This window comes from Halichoeres trimaculatus, unplaced genomic scaffold (genome assembly GCF_033239565.1).
Source record: "Halichoeres trimaculatus isolate MK-OKI-2021-1 unplaced genomic scaffold, fHalTri1.1 fHalTri1_scaffold_10, whole genome shotgun sequence".
Taxonomy (NCBI): Eukaryota; Metazoa; Chordata; class Actinopteri; order Labriformes; family Labridae; genus Halichoeres; species Halichoeres trimaculatus.
Window position 1 is genome coordinate 30,091,927 of NW_027437187.1, and position 20,091 is coordinate 30,112,017.

General features: G+C 40.0%; 1 protein-coding gene across 4 annotated transcripts in view; it reads left to right on the forward strand.

Annotated features, from left to right (window-relative positions):
- The window catches only part of lingo1a (leucine rich repeat and Ig domain containing 1a), a 193,257-nt gene that overhangs the window by 147,634 nt on the left and 25,532 nt on the right, over nt 1-20,091 (forward strand). Inside the window, exon 1 of one of the 4 annotated variants that reach the window (XM_074678252.1) lies at nt 10,393-10,982. The exons of 2 other annotated variants lie outside the window; for them this stretch is intronic. The gene's annotated coding sequence lies outside the window, so the exon portion shown is untranslated. Of the gene's footprint in view, nt 1-10,392; nt 10,983-11,345; nt 11,365-20,091 lie in introns of those variants that run through there. One more of the 4 variants, XM_074678253.1, reaches the window with a different exon arrangement.

Below are 20,091 nucleotides of genomic sequence, written 5' to 3' on the forward strand. Positions count from 1 at the left end.
TAGAGTGTCTACTTTTCCCTTTGGTCAGAGCTTCTGCTGAATGAAGTGAGGCTGAAAACATCACAAACAAGAAGGGAAATAATTGAGCTTTTCTGAATCTAGGCTGTGTCTAAAAAGAGAACATGACTGTGGATGACGGTGGATGTCTGCCTCAGTCTGGCGCTGTCCGTGGTGCTGAACAGACGTAAAAGCAGGTCTGCTTTTGTGCTGCTTCACTGTGAGCAAACGTGACTGGAGCTCTCCGTGGTCCTGAAATCACAGTGGAGGCACCAGCTGCCCATTACAGACCCCTTTACCAACAATACTGTATTACCCCAAAAAAACACTTTGACAGAAATTAGTGAGTGGATAGAAGACATCAGCAAGTGGATGGATGATTTTAGTGGAGAAATCACTTGATGTGCATGACTGTATTATCTCTGGACATGTACAGGTCAACAAATATCAGGACAATAAGTTGTGTCAATAAACAAGAAACCCTCCCAGGCCAAGGACTAGTTCACAATATGGCTGAGTATGAGTCCTGGGTCATGTTTAACAAGCTAACAAACTAAGCCTAGACAGCAAACTGTATCAAGTATCATGATAATGATGATTTTGCATTTAAGGATTCCTAACACGCATAATTTTTTAGCTTAGTTCTACTTCCAACCAGAGCCGGCCCTAACCAATTTGGTGGCAGGGCAAGATTTCATCTGGTGCCCTTGATGCCCCTTTTCCAGCACCAATAACATTTTTGACATACTTAAATAAAACTACCATACAGCCCTACGTTTTAGTGACTTTATTTTTTTAAAGGAAAACCTGCAAATAAACACTTAAATCAAATTTGGATAAATACAAAATAAAATAAAATAAAATGAAATAAAATAAAATAAAAAAAAAAACAAAACAGTAAAATATCACACTGAAACTGAAATACAAAGATCTATAAATACAAATTGAAAATTTGAAAATATGTATTTCACAGGAACCTATAACAAAATGAATAAGAAATCAAGTTAGTCACATATATCAGTTTTGTTTGTAGTAGTGAATATTTATTGGGTATGTTTTCTCTTCATCAGAGCAGCAGGGCAAGTGTGCTTCAAACTATTTATTACAATATTTGTACTTGAAATCAGTCAAATGTTAGCTTACTAAGTGCACAATGATGTCAAGAAGAAATAGGATGCTAAGGACATCTGTCTTACAAAAGACAAACTGTAATTCTATACCTGGTTATTTTCTTATCTACACGTATAAAAGTGTTTGTTTATGTGATTAAAAAGTAGTGAAAATAACTGATGTTAACTTTATTAGAAGTTAGGACTTACACAGTCAAACGTGTCAACCTACTGATAACAAGCTAGCATAACTTAAAGTAAAACTTCTAAATAACAATAACATCGGGTTTGTTCACAAACTCAGACCGAAACATACTTTTTCATAAACTACACAATGTTAACACTGGATTTAGAATTTCAGTTAAACAGACTGTAAGAACTGTCTAAGTGATCTTGAAAAAATCTTGTCTCTAGATATATGCCTAGCCACAATCCACAACTTAAAACAAGATTATCAGCACCAAAATAGTCTTGATGACAACACCACACAAGCTTACAGAGTTTAGCAGTGAGAGGAGAGATCTCTGCTTTTCTCTGCTGACAACGGTTTCTTGGGTGAAATCTGTAGTGATGGTGGACACATGAGCGTAACTAACAGGCAGAAAAAGGACAGAAGATCAGAAGAAAGCTAAACAGGAGTGTGATAGAGCCTGGGCTAAAGGCTAAGACATGGGTTAAAGGCTAAACATAGCTTAAAGCTGTAGCATGGGATGAATGCTAAGACTTAAGCTAAAGGCTAAAACACAGTTCAAGCTGTTTGTGATATTGTTCATTCCAACCCGCACTCAGGAGTTATTCTGCAGTGGTCTGTTCAAACTTGAGAGTCTTTCAATAAATTGAACAGTGAGGTTATGTTAGCTCTGCTTGGTAGATGAGGGGCAGGACATAGCTAACCAGGATTCACTAGCGTTACAAGTTAGAAATTAAACGGCTCATAGTCACAGATGTTGCTGGTGTTCCATTGTAAAGTGTGACCATGGTAACTGGTGGCTGTCAGCTGACCATCACTGACACGTTTGACTGAAGTCACCAGTTAGCGTGGTCACAGCTGTCGTAAACCTGTCAGAATTCAGTAGAGCTTGAGTCCACAGAGGAGTAACATTACTGACAGCCATCTATGGAACATCTACAACAGCATCTGAGATTTTTACGCAGCAAGAAGGTTTAACATAGAGTTTTAAGAATGCTAATTTATCTGAATGAGTGCATCTTAATGATGACAAAGGTTGTGAAGGTGTCTGTTGTGCTGCTGTGGAGGAACAAGCTGCCTGTTGAATAGCTATGTAAAGTTACTGTATATACTCACTTGGAGGAAATAAGTGATTTGTTGAATTGGTAGATTTAAGTATGCAGTCTGTCAAACTTAAGGTGCAATTTTTTCCTAAATCAAGATTGGAGTCATTTCCAAGTGCTTCTGAAAAGGCAATGTTCAATATGAAACAAAAATCATTCTATTTTTGTTTAACAAGTTGTAAAAAATGTCCTTTTAAAAAGAGGGGTTGAGTGGAGCAGATTTCCTGGTTATCTGTTTTCAGCAGGAGGGTTTGGCCAACTTCCTCTCTTATCAGGAGCTCTCCAAAATCCAATGCTGGGAGAAATATTGTACGAGAAAGCAGTCGGATGCTGTCTCAGCATGATGCAAACTGCTAAAAGAAGCCCAAACAAATTAATAAATAAAAAGACACAAAAGGGAATTGAAGTCAAGAGATCCCTTTGTGTCTTCAGCATCACTACGTATATCTGCTGTTGGAATAAGTCAGCTCACCTTTAGAGTCGCTCTTCTCTCATCCTCTTATAATGCAGATAGGCACATCATAAACCTTTGCTGTAAAGTGTCGAAGCTCAGCCATGTGTTAAAGCCTTAGTGTAAGCTGCACTTTGAATACAAACTGTGTGCAATACTTTCCTGAACTCAACACCTCTTTTTATTTAACCCTTTTATGCAATTTATCGAAGCATTACATTATTTCTTTTCAGTATTTCTTGATTTCATGAACTTTAGGAGCGTCATGTCTAATTCAAAAGGGACAAAAGATGGTGTGACACAGAGAGCATCACAGGTGAATCCTGCTTTCACTTCACGTAAAACACTATTAGGATTTTGCTCTTGAATTTCCATACCGAGGGGAGAAATCTCATTCCGAACCCCCAGAATTTAATTTGGCCGAGAGAAAATGAATTAAAGCGAAGTGGAAGCTCCTTTCAGTCGCAGACACATTTCGAGATTCAGGTTAAAAACACGTCTGTTTCTCTGCTGAAGAATGGCAACTCTATTAACAGAGTGCCACAGTGAGTACAAGAATCTAAATAGGGCTGATGCTTTTTAGAACCTGGAGCTTATCAATACTGGTAAACTGCAGTATGAATGACAGCCCTGCAAGTTGGTATGCAAACCCAGCTACCTGCAGAACAATAGGTTGAAATGATTCTATCGTAACAGGCAAATGGTTATTTTATCATCTCATCACAGAGCCATTTATCTTCTAGAGGCGAGAGTGGCCATGTGACTGACACACCTCACACCCAGTGTAACAAAAGATTAAGGACAAGCATGCGTGCCGGTGTGCTGAAACACAGCAGAACAAATTAATTATTGATGGGATGCTTTCAAAGCCCACGGCGTCACTCGGTATCCATTGTTACCTCTGTTGTTGTTTGCAGCTCTTAGCGGGGCAGGGAGAGGATGGAGAGGAGGCAGGCGGGGATAAAGACCGTGAACTTAGCCTCTCTTCTCCCTCCCATGGAGCACATCCTGCCAAAGCTAATTTTCTCTATTTGGATCTTATTTGTCCTGGGTTTTATGCAGCTAGTCGACACATTTGTGCTGCTAAAATGCAGCTAATGGTTGTTACTTTGGTTTTAAAGCATTAAGGAACATCGGATGTGGGAATCACATAACCTCAAATGACAAATGTTGCATCATCATTTTGAATGCATTTGGTTGCTCTGGAATGGACAATGGACCAGCAGTGCAAACACCTAAAGATTTGAAAAAAGTGCTGCAAATTAAGTCAACATTTTGTGCAAATTTCACAGCATGCAGAGAGGTCTTCAACGGACATCTGAAAAATAGCTGCAAACAGCTGCTGTCAAAAACGCTGTCAGGCGGCACTTTTCTCTACAGTACTACCAATAAAATCTTCACAGATGTAGTCTAAGAATTTGCTTAAATTGCTTCATCTCATACAGATAAATGACCTAACATTTGATTTGTTTGCCAAATTTCTTCATCTAGTCCCTCTATTGTGAGAACCAGACTACACACAGAGACCTATGGTGCCTCAAGGCTGCCCCACAAATTTGTCCCTAGCTGCAGAGGACACAACAAAAGCACCCTTCCAGGCACCAAAATTTCCCATAATTCATTGTGCTCCAGCTGAAATTACATGGTAATGCACTATTTGATGATAAAATTTGGTTTCAAAACAAAAACGGGCATGAAACAAATTTTTAATAAAACATTGGTCATTGGGATTGTCTTGGAAATGCTGGTGATGATTGTATCACTTATGTGACACTAGCTGTGCCAGGTCACCAGACATTGTTGCGCAACAGTATTGGTGCTATGCTTTCTATTATCTCATCATATGTTACCTTTATTTAACCAGATAGAAACACATTGTGCTCTTACGGTGGGAGATAAGTGTCAGCCAATTTTCAAAAGCAATGACGCAAATGCAAATGCAACAACATGAATGCAAACACCACAACACACACAGTTTTCCTAATGGACACAGAAAAGTTGTGAAATTAAGTTAATGATTGTTTATATATATATATATATATATATATATATATATATATATATATATATATATATATATATATATATATATATATATATATATATATATATATATATATATATAAATATAACTTGAGCTACGATAAATATAGCTCCAATGCTGACCTAAATAAAGAAATGAAGGATATCACAAGGTGACACCACTACAAAGTGAATCATTTACTTTCTTTTGCAACTTTTCCATGTCTGTTTGGAAGTAACCTCTTTTAACTTCTGTTGCGGCTGTACTTCCGTTGTGTTATAGCGTTTGCATTTATGGGGTTGCTTTTTCATTTGTGTTGTGGCTTTTTCATTTGTGTTGTAGCTTTTGCAAATTGTCCAACACCCACCAGCCACCGTATGATCAAGATCTCTTTTGCAAGGGTGACCTAGTCAAGAGGTCAGCATTTGGGTAGTAACATTTAATGAAATAGATGGATAATACTTTTTAGCCCAAACTTATTTCAGTTTGGCCTTTGCGGTCTATGCAGGCTGTGAAGGCTGGGTATTTGGAAAGCAGAGATGTTCATTTTTCTAAAGTACATGTTTCTAAATCCGCATTTCCTTCTTCTTCTTATATTTACTGCCTTTAGAAATTTAGAATGTGGTCACTACTGTATCATTGAACCACTTCAGCTAATGGATAATACAACGCTAGTTAGGACAACTTTTAAGTAGCTCAAGTCTTCCTCGTCATCTCTGTGGCCATGTTTAGTTTTGGTCCATAGCATCACCCAAAGAGTGTGCTGTTCATCGTCCGGAAGAGTTCTCAGAAAAAAGTTAGTGACATGAAGGCTTACTTTTGCAGTATTGTTTGCTAAATGTAGGTCAAATTACCCTTTTCTGATGTATTTCGGAAAGTCAGGAAATGTTAGCAGCCTGGCATCAACATACCTATCTCTCAGGTTTAAACTCTTTATCAACATAAAAAGACAAAACAGTGTTTGTTTGTTTTTTTGTTTATTTTTGTTTCTCCTGCTTTTGCTCATCATGTTTTATCTTTTTTAAGTGCTAAACTAAATCTAAACTTAAAAAAAAAAGAGTTATGTAGTTACTACTGAAGACTTTAAAACCCAGGCCCTGGAAGCATAATCTACATCTTGGCATAAGATCTGTCACTAGTTTTGCCTTTTTGAAGCACATTTTCTGCATGTACACCCTGAGTGGCACTGGTTTCTTTGTGTGTCTGTGTTTCTGAATTTGCATCCTTTCTGCACAAGTTGGAATTCCTCCCATAAAAAAAAATAAATAAATAAATTTAAAAAAAATCATGGCATCCCTCGCAGCACATCAGCTCCTCTTGGCCTCTGACTTCATGTTATATCCATAGGGAAGTACAACTTGTGTCGACTTTTACACTGAAGTAGCCGTGAGTTACTTCTGCAGCCAACTTTGTATCTCGTCAGGTCTCGTGTACTGAACTGGAAAGAAAGAAGCCTGTGTCCCCCCCTTAAGGAGCGGTTTCACAGCCAGGCGCTGGGAAAGAGCTCTAAAACACAGAGAAAATACTCTGTACTCATAGCCAGGGTGCCTTGGCCATGCGTGAACTGATGCTGATGACATTCACATGTAGCTGAGATGCCTGAGTGGCTTAAGATGCTCCGAGGGTCTGTGCAGAAAAGCTTCAGGATGCAAGAGGGACTGAGACACATTTCAACACTGACGGACAAATACTTTAGTGTTCTTTTTTTCCTCCTCTGCTCCGGGCTTTGAGTGAAAACTTGACAGGAGTACGCACGCAAAGAGGAGGTTTGATGTTGGATTGGAAGCACTTGAGTCACATAACTTTCAGATCGGACTTGTATAACACGTGGATGTGAGGGTGTTTAAAAGCTGCCAATGGATCCAGAACACTTCTCATTACAAGGATTTAGTCATAAAGGATTTAGATACTTCACTTACTTATATATAGATCACAAAACAGCAAGTGATTCAAGGTAAGCTATCCCGGGAGAACTACTGGGACTCTTTTTGACGTCAGCGATTACAAAACACAGCAATAATTGAACGGCTGAGCGACAGCAGCGGTGGTCACACTTTAAATATTAACACTCTTTGTTTTTAGCTCTCTGCACACTCTCATTGTCATGGTTAAAATCTAATGACAAAGACCGCTGGACCACAAGAGAAAAAGTCCAAGTCAGGTCCACGGCATTCCAATGAGAAATAGTCTGATCCCCAGAGCTTGGTTCACGTTGAGACCCCATTTCAAGGGTTTCATCAAAAGGGCAGATGTTTGACTGAGAACTTCACATAGTTTGAACCACGACTCACTGTGTGGGACCTTTTGGGTGCTCTGAAAACATGTCAGGTATAAATATTGGATTCTGACTGGAGATTTAAATTATCAATGAAGTGACAGCGCAAAAAGCACACCCTCTTAATGGGGGAGGCTTTCACATTGTTTCTGCTGCAGTGGAATCACTGCAGGTGTCTTATCAACTCAAAAAGACCCAGAACCCACCCGCTATTTACACAAAACAAAGATCTCCAGCCCTGTGGTTTGAGTGGCGTTAGCTAGCAGCTTGCTAACAGAGGTTACTGACAGTCCAAGTTACTGCAGCCTCTTGATGACTCTTCTGGCTACCTCCTGGAAACACGTCACCTAATTTGTAGGTTGTTTTCATCTTTTCTCATTATTTTTGAGCATTTCTGCCCTTTTCTTTCTTTCTTTCTTTCTTTCTTTTTTGCATTTTTTGCTAAATCTTTCGACATAACATGCACAATTTTGTTGGCACACTGGCTGAAACAGTTGCCGAATAAGACCTCCCAGTGACAACAGTTATAAATCCCAGTTATAAATTAGCTCATCGCTAACTCTGGTACAGCTAAATGTCTTATCACTGTTTCAGTCAAAATAAACCAATAAGATAACAAAACCAACGTGAACTCAAGTCAACACACACCACTTCAATAAACTGGTAGGACCTTATACAAAAACAAACAAAAAACAACAAAATGGGTAAATCTGTAAATCAATCCATCCATTAAAAAACAGAGTCATCAGTAGTTGAATCAGACTTAAGACTAAAACTCTGAGTTGGACTTAAGTTCTTATCCTGCCTCCAACAGCTTCTGTTTAAAATCAGTAAGGTTTTAGTTTGTAAAGAAAAAAACTTAATTTGAAACTTTAACATATTTGCAATATTAATAAATGTTGACTCTATTACCAAACATCCTTAGAAGACAGTATAAGTTGTTAAGTTTATTTTGATGAAGTAAAAAGTTTAAAACAGGCTCAAAATTTTCTAAGGGCTAAAAATTCTTTCTCAACTCTGCTGCAGACATTTATTTTAAAGGAGTAACTAAACCTCCTATGCTAAAAGCTCATGCTATCACTTACCTCCGACATTGGTGTCTTACACGCTGACGCCTCTCTGTGAGGAGTGAAACAGGTAGTCTGAGCACGTGTCTCTGTGAACCCCTCCTCCACATAAGAATCCCTTTTCATAACCTGCAATCCTGTGGGTCCATAAGAACATCCGTGGTTGTTTCATCATTTTATAATTCTTAAGTATGGCTGATCACTGCTCACACTGTTTGTTTGCAACACACACATTCAGACAGACAAGCAGAGAGACACAATAAAACTGAAAAGAGATAAAAGAGCGGACACTTGATGAGACCGTGTTAGTTTGGAAATCATTCACCATCAACCATCCCAAAGCGGGGGTTGGGACCTCATGGGTGGTATTAAAACACTAATGGGAAAATAACTACCAAAACCAACAGCAGTTTTTTCCCCCCATTATTTGAAATATAAACAATAGAATTGGCTAAGTTTTTTCCAAAAAAATATATATATATTTGATCTGTTTTCCACATTTTGTTGTTGCCTCAAACTCCTGAGGTTTTAAACCTGAATGACAAAGGCACCAGGGGCTGCAGATTAATTTGGCAAACACAGCAACAGGTGCACAAAGGTAGCCTGCCTATTTCTACCAGTCAGCTCAGTTAAATATCTTGGGCATTGTCTGTTTTTGGATTGGCCTGTTTATTTATTCCCACTAACTATCAAACATGTTATTTGATTTCCCAGAGTGTTTTCATAAATATATAAATCCTCTCTGCCTTTCAAAAAATGCACCCAAATGTACCTACTTGCCATTTTGTTACATTTTCAATGCACTGCTCTTCAAATTATGTGATTTTATGTGGTGTTGTATTTGTTTTGCAGGCATTTAAGTGTCAGCAATGGAGTGTAGCACAAGGCGTTTGTTTCTTTTAGCAGAAGTAAATGCTGTGCGAGCTGGTTTCAGACAGCCACAGGCATCAGTGGATTCAGCTCCAACTCTTACTTTAGATCCCTTGTCCCTGTTGCTAGGCATACTACTTATCACCATGTTACCCTATCAGCTGCCTGTTGCTACTCCTGTGTAGGAACGATTGTAAATGTGTGTTGATGTTGTCTATAACAGACCTTTTTATTGTGTCACGTGTTTCCAAAGCCTCCCTACAAAAGTATTCCAACTGGGTCTCCCTTTTTGTATTCTTCCCTACAACCTCCATGGCCAAAACTCCGTCATGCTCGTGGGGAGGAAAATGTTGTGGAATCCATCCAATTCTCTGCGCTGTGCTACAATCAATACACCAAGGACATAACTTTACAAATGAATTCTGTCACTGCTAAAATGACTTTAAAGCATACAAAACTGACTTTATTCATCACATATTGATCCCAGAATGCGCGAGGAGACCCCAGTGAAGCCAAATTCCACTCTTTATTATATATTCAAGAGCTATCTGATCCTCTCCCACTTTGGCATGACATTAAAGGGGTTGAAATGAGAGCAGAAGATAAGACAAGATAAGACTTTGCTCCAATAAAACATTCATTCCTGCTGCTTTTTAAAAAAAAGAAACCTCCTTCTGCAATCTTTGGGCTGATGGTGCATGAGATCCCCTCTTTAAAAATCACAGGAGACAGACAAAGGATCAGATACGTGTGTTTGAGACAACATAGCCACTTCAGGGCCCGCCTCCTGCAAAGAGTCTGCATGTGTGTCTGTTTGTGTTGCACTATCTGAAGCCCACAGTGCCATCAGGCTCTCAAAAGGGGAACTGCTACCTTAGATCCACTCAGAACCAGAATCTGATTTATTCTGTGTTTGCGAGCAGATTGGTGAGGGAATATTTGCATGATGCGGGCGTAATGCGACCTTTTTTGTTTTAAAATTACCTTCAGAGGTTGTTTTAAAATGCGTGCTTTGCGCTTGTGTGCCTGTGCGTAAATGTTTGGCGCACTAGGGGAGGACAAGCTGAAATCTGGACAGACCAATCCGGACAGATAAGGCTGGTTAACACAACAGCAGCACAGTCTAAATAAATAAAGCAGTAAATGAACAGACTGCATGCGTGCTGTGATCAAACACCCACACACACACGCAGTTACACACACACATACTTCTACCACACACTCACACTTGAGTAGGACACCGGGCAGAGTGCGTTCCGCCGATCATCTCCGTCCCCTCCCCTCCCTTCCCTCCCTCCAGCAGGCGGATTGCCTGTGCCACTGACGACAGCCAGCAGTCACACACACACATACACATTCACACACACTGCTGTGCTGTGTGGAGAGACTGCATCAAGGAGAGAGAACTGTGCGCGCTCGCATCGGGAGCGGTGCGTGGGAGTTGTTCTCTCGCTCCCTCCTTCTCTACCTGCCATTTGCATTCCTTCTTTATCCTCCACACTCATCCTCGGACGAGTTCGGGCACACAGGGAGTCCCATTAAACCCGGGGAGGATCGCGCTGTGTCTCGGCTTGGTGTGCGCGCGTGCGCGAGTGTACGTGTATGCGTGTGTGTGGGTTGCCTGTTTTTTAAGTACAGCTGTCATCTTAAAAGCCGCGGTGCCGCCTTTGAGGAGAAACTCATTGGGAATCTGCAAGGAAACGGCGGGCTGCTGTCTTTTTTCCTACCCCACATCCTCTTCCTCTTTCTCTCTTCGTCCTCTCTTTTTTTTTCCTGAGAGCTGTCTTTCAAGGCGATGGACTTGAGATAGTGCGTCTCAATTTGAGTGTTGGTGGCTGGGAGTTGCCGTCAGGGAGAAATGCGAAAGGATGCTTGGATTCAGTGAAGCCTACAGCAGGTGAGTTCCCGATTTTAAAAAAAAGCGCAAAAAAATGAGGACGCATATGTTTTTGGAAGAAGAGGGGAATATTCTCTCTGTCTTGTGTCGATGCAGTTAAAATGTGGGGCTCAGGCCAAGATTTGAGAGGTGGATTTCCAGAATGCAGCTAAAACCTCGGGTCTCTCTGGGCTACTTTGAAGAAAACATCCTTCAAATATGTGGATTCTAGTGCGCCAGTGGCGACATCAGCGCACACCAGAGGCTTTCCTGAAACTCCTCGAATCTCATTCCGATGTCAAATCGGTTAGAATATTGCAGTGATTACAGGGCACAAGCGGTTGACGGGACAGAGAAGCAGATTGGGGGGTGACTTGAGTGTGGTTAGGCGCGTCCTCTGCAGGTAAAAAACGCATCTAATCCACTCAGATTGGAAATTAATTTATAGATTTGTTATCCGCGCACATTTCGACGGTGTAATCTCCTTTTCTGGTTATTTCTCTGCCTATGTGCCTGTCTGGGAGGACGGAGGCTTAAGCCATTAATCAAATGTAATTGTCCCATGAATGTGAGTGTATGTGTGTGTTAGGGAGAATGGAGCGTGCATATGTGTGTGTGTTAGGGGGGAGAAGGCAGGAGGGATGGATGGAGGCAGGGAGAAGGGGAGGGGGGGGGGTGAATTGCAAAATGTTATCTTAATCTAGCCTTTCTCTTGCCATTGCTGAGATAACATTTCTCGATGTGGGCAAAGTGTGAAGCAGTCGTGATCCTTCCCATATGCCATTTGATTCATCTGCAAAGATGGCTATCTGTTAAATGGGTAGAGCAAGCTCCTGCTGCAGAGTTTTTTTTTTTCTATTATCGATCCTCTGGAGGCACTTTGGGGAATATTTTTGTGGGGTTTTCAACTACACAACAGTCCTGGGATCTATATATAGCTCAGACTGCACAGGATGCAGGGTGGAAGTTGGGTGTTTGCTGCTGCCACATGCCTTCTGTTATTTGTTATTCAAGGCAGCATATGCAGAGAATATATGCTGTGACAGCGGCCCCTCTTCTTATTGTCGCTGCCTCCTTTAATGACACCACCGAATACAATGTGCGGCAGAATATCAGAAGACTGTGTGATGCTGAGCCTGCGGACATTCATAAAGTGCTGTAGCTCTATTGGTTATAAATAGCCGGAGGGAGCGGACTGCCAGATAGAAACAGGAGCAGCCTCAGCACAGCCCCTCTCTGCCTTTATCTGGGCTCACAATCCAGCATGATAGATGACTGATACATTCTGAGATATCACACAGACACACGGGCAAGGGTGTGGCAGGAAAGGTGCATTATATCTTTATCTGGGTTCATCTTTGCTCTCAGAGTGTGTGTATGTGTGTGTTCTCTTTTGATTTCAGAAATACCTCCAGTTCATCTTCTTTAAATCTCTCCACCACTCAACAGTGACTTCACAGTGACCTTATGTTTTCCTTAAATCCCAAAGGTACAACACTTAAAGGCTTAAAAACATCATTTTTCACCCATGATGTGTAGGGTTACTGCTGACTCAATCATGGCTGCTAAGACGCTGCCCAAGTGTGTGATCGGCTTTGTCCAGACGCCCTGGCTGCTTTCATTAAACAAATGTGCGGCCGCTGACCTTGGCAATCTCCCAGTTGTCGATAGGATTCACCTCTCTAACCCTGCAATAGGCTCTGGGACACATGTAACAAAGACCTTCCTCCTTCTCCTCCAACATTATGCTGCTGTTGACATGCTGCTATTGAATTACAGGACGTTGATCAATGTTTGCAATAAGCTTAAGCTCTTTATGCCGGCTGCTGTTGTTATACAGAGTATCACATGTCAGAGCGAAATCATGACTGTGTTCAGTCTTTGGGAAGAATGGTGTCATCTTGGCATGTTTGTAATTTACCCTCATGTTGGAATAATGAGAGCAGAGGAAGGAGTGCGCGCAGCTTTTGAGTCATTCGTGAAAGAGATCATCTTCACCACAGATTCGTCAGCAGAGCGAGGCAGAGGAGCAGTCGAGACGGAGTGGGTGGTGAAGGTGCGGACCGTGATGTCAGCGCGTCAGTGATGACCGACCCGCCTTCTCACAACACACTAAATGACCAACAGTGTTAGTGAGTGGGGTTAATGCTGGCTTATGACGTGCTGCTGCCGCCGCCGCGTCTCTTGGAGACATTCATCCCTGGGTGAAAAGCTGACACCTCCTGCATCGACAAGGTGTTTATTAGCTCCCCAGTTGTGAGGGCCATTGTGCCTACATGATGCCACGATGAGGAGTTTTCACTTGGGATGGCAATTATGTTGTTTTTATAAGACCAGGCCTGCCATCCCACTTGATGCCACCGCCTTGATAAAGTGACGCCTGAGGCTGCATGGCATGTTTATAAAAGGCCCGCGGTGGTATCATGGTGGCTGTCTGATGGAAGGGGGATGGTGGTGTCTTGTTCACAAGTTACTGTTGTCCTTGGTGGATGTCTTTTGAAGAAGATAAGGAGGACGTGCAGCTGCATGTGCTGTCTGAAAGTCATCAGCAGTTTTGTTTTTTTGTTTATACACAGACCCAGCAGTGCAGCAGAGGAGGTTTTGTCTTAGACTGGGTGCTTCTGTTGTCTTTAGCTGCAATGACATCTATTTCTCTTGTTTCCCTTTGGACCAACCTGCCCAGTGTGACTGCAAACACACTATGTCATTCACTCTTTTAACTCTTTGTGCATTAAATTGGGCATGCACTAATGTGATCTATTACTCTGATGCATGCACCATCAGTGAGTGGGAGACTTTGCTGTAAAGTGAATCCAAAAAGCTGTAATCTTCAACTGGCCTGCAGGGGGAGATTTTACTGGAAACAGGATGAAATACAACTTTTTCAAAGTGTAAAGCCAAATTCACTCATTTCATAGCTGTTTTCCAGAGTTTGTGGTCTCAGTTGCCGGTTTTAAGCACACCTCTTTTAACCTTTATATGTTTTCATGATGATAGTCCCATTAAGGTGAAGGCCCTGTGAAGACTTTTTAGGTGATTTTGGAGCAGTCTCACTTTTCAGTATTTTCCTTTATTATAATCCATGATTTAAAATTAGATTATCAGCAGGTATTTCTAATTGCTTATTCTCAGAAATGTGGTGGATTTTCCTGGGAGAACACATTTAAATTCAGAACACATAGGCTGAAAGTCTTGACACAACCGAAAAAACTGCAAAAAATGTCTTGAACAAAGAAAATTAGCATCAAAAAGAAGATAATTTGCTTTCAAAACACATCAGAGTCATATGACAAGAGTTTGGTTGTGCTCATTGGAAGCAGAGGCTTTATCCTGGAAAAACAATACCAATTCTGGCCACAGGTGTCACTGCTATCAACACCGAATGGATTTTCCCCACAGCACCTTTAAAACCATGAATATACCATGGCATTTTTAATGCACATTGACACTTTGCATTTAAGATAAAAACACAGATAACAACTGTCAAAATGCTGAACCCCAGGTCTCTCCTGGTCTACGTGTTAAGTTGTAATGAGATGAATTGATGGGAATAACATATCTTTTTTTTTTTTTTTTTTAACTATTACAATCGCAGCAGAATATTGACTGATTGATTTAACTTCAAGCCTTGTAGACATGTGATAAAATTGTCATTAATTACCTTGAATAAAATCAGAGAAAGGAGCAAAGCTCTACAGGACAAAAGGCCTGGTATGAAAAATAACCATGAATCCTTAAGAGCAGAAATGTAAATATGACCAAATCTCTGGTTCAACTACTAAAATATGTCAACATGTGGAATGCTCTTTTTAAATGGAAATTGCATTCTATAACAATGTGATTTCGGCTTAAATTTGATCAATTGTTCAGCCCTTGTGTGTTTTGCCGATTCCGATCCAATACTGATCTCTTTCTCTAATAAATCCCACTCCATTGAGTGATTCCCTTGTAAATGACAAATCTTATTTGTTGTATTTGCCCTGTTGGTACCTCCCTGAGTAACACTCACTTTGCAAATGTTGCAAGTTGCTGTTTTACTAACATTGCTTTCCAGAGAGAGGTAGCCCCACACAGCGGACATTTGCAAAGTGGTTCGATTTACAGCAGCCGTAAAGCATTACAGTGTTAAAAACATGAAAAAACTCGATCAGTCCCCATCATTTAACAAAATCCGATGCTATTCGATCCTCCATATATAGCTATATTGGCGCTGATAGTGATCAGTGTATTGGTTTGGGACATCCCCACATGTTGCCCATTTGTTGATCTCCACCCTCACCTTACTCACAGAAATAGTGGCTTTCAGGGATTTAATTCTGAAATTTGATGAAGTGGAACCACATTGGCCTTAATCTCTCAGCACTGGACACATTTGTGTAATTATTGTATACGTTAATCCAGAATTGAAATAGGTAACCTTGTTTTGAACACACTTAGTACGGAGTACAGAGCAGGATCCCAATCAGGTCAAATCTTCCAAATGCAACGCATTACTGCAGTAAATATCTTTATTCTTGAAAATAAGAGTATCTCAGAGGAACGTCTATGATTGCAACTCAATCACTCTTTGAATGAAAGCATCCCTGAAATGTCACTGAACAGCCTTGTTAGAGGCACATCCAAATGCCAGACATTCACATTAGCCTGTAGGGTCCATTCACCTTTAAAGCATCCATGTCAGAAAAGCTGATACGAGTGCAGCTAATTCTGATCTGCCTCTGTGTGTTGTGAAAAATGTCTTTAGAGCCTTTTTTTTCAAAGGCGCCCAGAGAAAGCGATTTCACCTTGTTTGACTGTGTGAAAGGGACTGCATAAAGAAAAGCTGGATTAACACGTTTTGAATGGCAGCCGGCAGCAGAAATGGATCCTCGGCTGAAGTATGCTTAGAGGACTGCAGCAGCCCCCACAAGCCTTGACCCTTTTCAGTCTGCATGCAAATGTAGCAACCATATGGATTTTTATTCTAATAGTGCTTGACCACTGCCAGTATTGTGATGCTCTTATGAATATGCTTTCAATACTGAGCCATTTCCATAAAACAAACTCCTAACGATTGCAGCAGGTAAAACAACATCTTGAATGTGTTTTAGAATCCATCATTAAAAAAGGCTTCAATGGTGGGCGAGGTCGGGGTTAAAGGTTGGAGAGGTGTTATTGTGCTTGCTCAGACTCGACAGCAGCTCTCCAGAGGGGATATTTGTATTCACATCCAGGGACTAATCAGTGCACATGATGGGGTCCATGTTGCCAGGCAAACTTAAACTTTGACACCTATCCTTTAGATGATTGCATCAATGACACTTACATCACCCTGCTAAGCTGCTGGTGGGCCGTAAAACAGATTTTGCTAAGCAGTTGATGGCATCAGACTGGCAGCTTGGGACGTCAGACTTGGGCAGGAACATCTGCAAGAGATGCTTCAGTCAGCAGAGAAAAGGCTCACTTCATTCCCTTACATCTTTGATGGGACATTTATTTGTACCCTGTTTTTATCAACCAAAAAACAATCTTCTAGATCTTTCAACCTTTTTTTTATTGATTGCTTATTTTCTTAATTTTACGGTGGACTCTTTTTAGCACTATGGTCTTTGTGACATTTTATGTCATGACTTTTAATGTTCTGATTGTCAGCTACTGTTAAAATACTGCTGACTAATTTACTGCAAAACAAATAAAAAACAAATCATCCTTAGACCTTGAACTGCCAGGGATTCGGATCCAAAAATGTTTTCCCCATTTTGGAATTCCTGTTATTCAGAAATATTTATTTATTTATTTATTTATTTATTTATTTATTTATTTATTTATTTATTTATTTATTTATTTATTTATTTATTTATTTATTCATTCATTCATTCATTCATTTTATTTTTTAATTTATTTTCATTATTTATTTATTTATTTATTTATTTATTTATTTATTTATTTATTTATTTATTCATTTTTATTTATTTATTTATTTTTAGTTTTTTATTCATTTAGTTTTTATCCAAAGTCCCACACTGTTAAAGGATAGTGTAAACTGTTGAAAAACACATATTTTGAAGTTTGAATATAGTCCATAGTATTTAATGAAAATGTATGCTAATGTCAAATTTAATGCTAACACTTATGAAAAAAATTGGACAAACAGTAAAGCTTTTTTCAAAGGCTAAAAAGCAGACCTGGAAGAATGTCTCCTATTAAATACAGATACTTTGCAAAGGGTTAGCAACACAACTGGGCAAAAAAAAAAAACGGGCCATTACAGGGAAGCTGAGAGCATCACAAGTCAAGTTTGAAAGAGATTTTCTGCTCTGTGAGAGACTGCGTGAGAAAAAAGTTCTACAGTTGTAAAGAATTGTGGGTTTTCATCGGGGCATAATGTCATTCAAAGATTCAGAAAAGCTAGGAAAACCTTTGTACTTAATGTAACAGGGGGAAAAACATACTGAATGGTTGTAAAATTTGAACTCTTAGGCAGCACTGCAGTTGTGACTCTGTAGTGTTAGTTGACGCATAGGCACTTCAAAACCTATTGTATATGCATATGGTTACTACTACATACACAAATGGAGGTTAAAATGTAACGTGCACACAGGAAATGATTGAAAACTGTTCGGTGGCTAAATTAAAAAAATCATTTTGAAGTGTGTACAGAAGTCACCACATAAAGTTCTGTAAAGGGTTGATGTTGTACAAAATTTAGGCTATGGAGCAACCTATGCTCACAAACCCAGAGTCATATTTTCTGGTGTGTAGATTCAATTATTGTTGTTATTCACAATGCATTCCTTTCCACTCCATCTGGAGACAATAGATATTACCGTCTCCTTTGATAACAGCACATGCATTTATATCTAGAGTCTGAATAAATTGTTTTCCACTGGTGATGATTAGTATTGTGCAGTAAAATTACAATATCTCGCATCTGTTCTCCTGAAAGCATCTATTCAAGCGGAGCTGTTCATTAATGACTGGGAACCCAATGTGTGGGACAATGGGGGCCCCCACTTGTACTGCAGCTCTTGAACAGAGCATGTTTTATTGTCCATAAGTGGGAACAAGATTTGTGTTTGTGTCCCACCTCGCTGCTGTAATAGCTGTTAAAATACCCTGTTGAGATCCACAGTTCACTGAGTCCAGTGTTCAGGTGCAGAGCTAGCACTCTGTACTCTCCCTCCTCTGTCTAGTAGGCTCTACTCAGAAGTGAAGTTGTCATTTACACCGCACCTGCTACAGGACTCCTCCATATGAATTAATCATCTTGCATTTCTTTTGGGTAGTATTTCTGAGGTGAACCTACTCATGTTTTCGCCAACCGACGAGCAGATCCTCTTTACACTGAGCCAATTTCTTTGATTATGGTGCGAACGTGTCCCAGAACTTGTTTTGTTGCTGTTGCTATTTCATGCCACTCAATGAGTGCCATTACCAGGCATTAATCCCATTAGAATTCATTAAGAATATGAGCACCCCTGTTCAAGTGCTGCCTCAGTATAGAAAGGCTACTCTCTGTGATACTTGGATTAAAGCGTTCTTTGATAATTCAAATATTTTAATGTGCCTCAAGCCCATTATCCCCTCCTCTTTTCCTGTCAGATAACTCTCACTTCTTTTTACCCATTGATGGTCTGCCTCTATTCATCATGTGACTCAAGACAACAGGGGCAGCGCTTTGAGGTACAAAGGGGGCAGAGCCTTTTAGTTGCCTAAGAGCTCCCTTTTCTCCATCTCTTTGCTGCTCTTCCTCGCTCTCACTCTTGCTGTTTAACTCCCCTAAAAGCTCCATCTCTTTCACTCTTTCTCTGTCTGTCTCCCTCCCTCCTTCCCTCATACTGGCTTTTCTTTCACCCACTCGCTGTCAACGCTGTGTGAGAGGAAAGGAACGGCAGAACACTGTAACAAAGAACTGCTAATACTGTCGATGGAGGCGAGCGAAAGTGCAGGGAGGAAACAAGAGGTCAGATTTCAGGTTATCGACCAGACTGGGTGGCATGAGGAGATGTTGGTTTACTCGATGTGAAAGTGCAGAAATAATCCCACTTTGATATGAAAGAGAGCTTTATTAGTTCTTGTAGAAAAACTGGAACACATGCTTCGCCACTGAATATGTTTGCATGCACATAAAAAAATATACTTCAACCAGTGTGGTCTGCCTCTGAATTCAACTCCATCTTCTGTTTATATTCCGTCTATATCTTATTAATGATGTCAGCTGGGACATGCTCACTGCCAGCTATGTGTTCTGTTGTGTATAAACCACATCCAGACTATTTTTCCTCCTGCTGTTTGCTTCTGATTAGTCTGAGACATGTTAAAAATATACAAATAGTGCCTTCTTTGAGTGAATCATGGCTTCATCTTTTAATTATTTTAATCACTGAGTTAACCACCCAGTGTCATTTCCTTTTTTAAAAATAATGAAAAATTAGCATTCCAAGTTTTTGCTGCCAAAAAAATGTGTCAAAACTGCTTAATGAATCCCCAGCAGCCAAAAAAATCCAGTATTTTATTAATAATGCCACAAAAACAACAAAGGAAGCAAAAGAAACTCAACAAAGTTTTTTTTAATTTTTACTTTTTAAACCAAACTCAGGCCCGAATTCTATTTTTCTTACAACCCTTGGCTCTCTTCTTACAGTGTTTAAGTCATGGCACTGAAATGAATCATGCTGTACTACTGGTACATTATTGATGCCGGCCAGTTCTGGCTTAAAAATAAACTATCCGACATCAGCCAACATGCTAATATTGGTCAGTATAATAAACCAATAAAATAATGGACTGCTGCTAACTTGATTACATGTTTGACCTGCTTTTTGTTTGACAGCAATTGCCAAAAATAATTGTTCAGTTAAGTGTTTAGTATTTCTCTTATTTTGCACAAGAAAATAATGTTTTATAACAAATTTTATAAGAGTATGCACAAGGGTACAAATTACACAGCAGCCTTTGGGGAAGCCCTGTTTTTTACCATGTGCACCACAACTTTTTAACTCACATGTGTATGCATATTTTATTACCCATATGTGGCCAATAACAGGTTTACAGAGAAAAAAATGTCACTATAACTACAGCAATTGCCTAATACTGTATTAAAAATTTCCTAAAAGCACCATAGCAGCAATCCAAAAAGTGTCAGGGAATT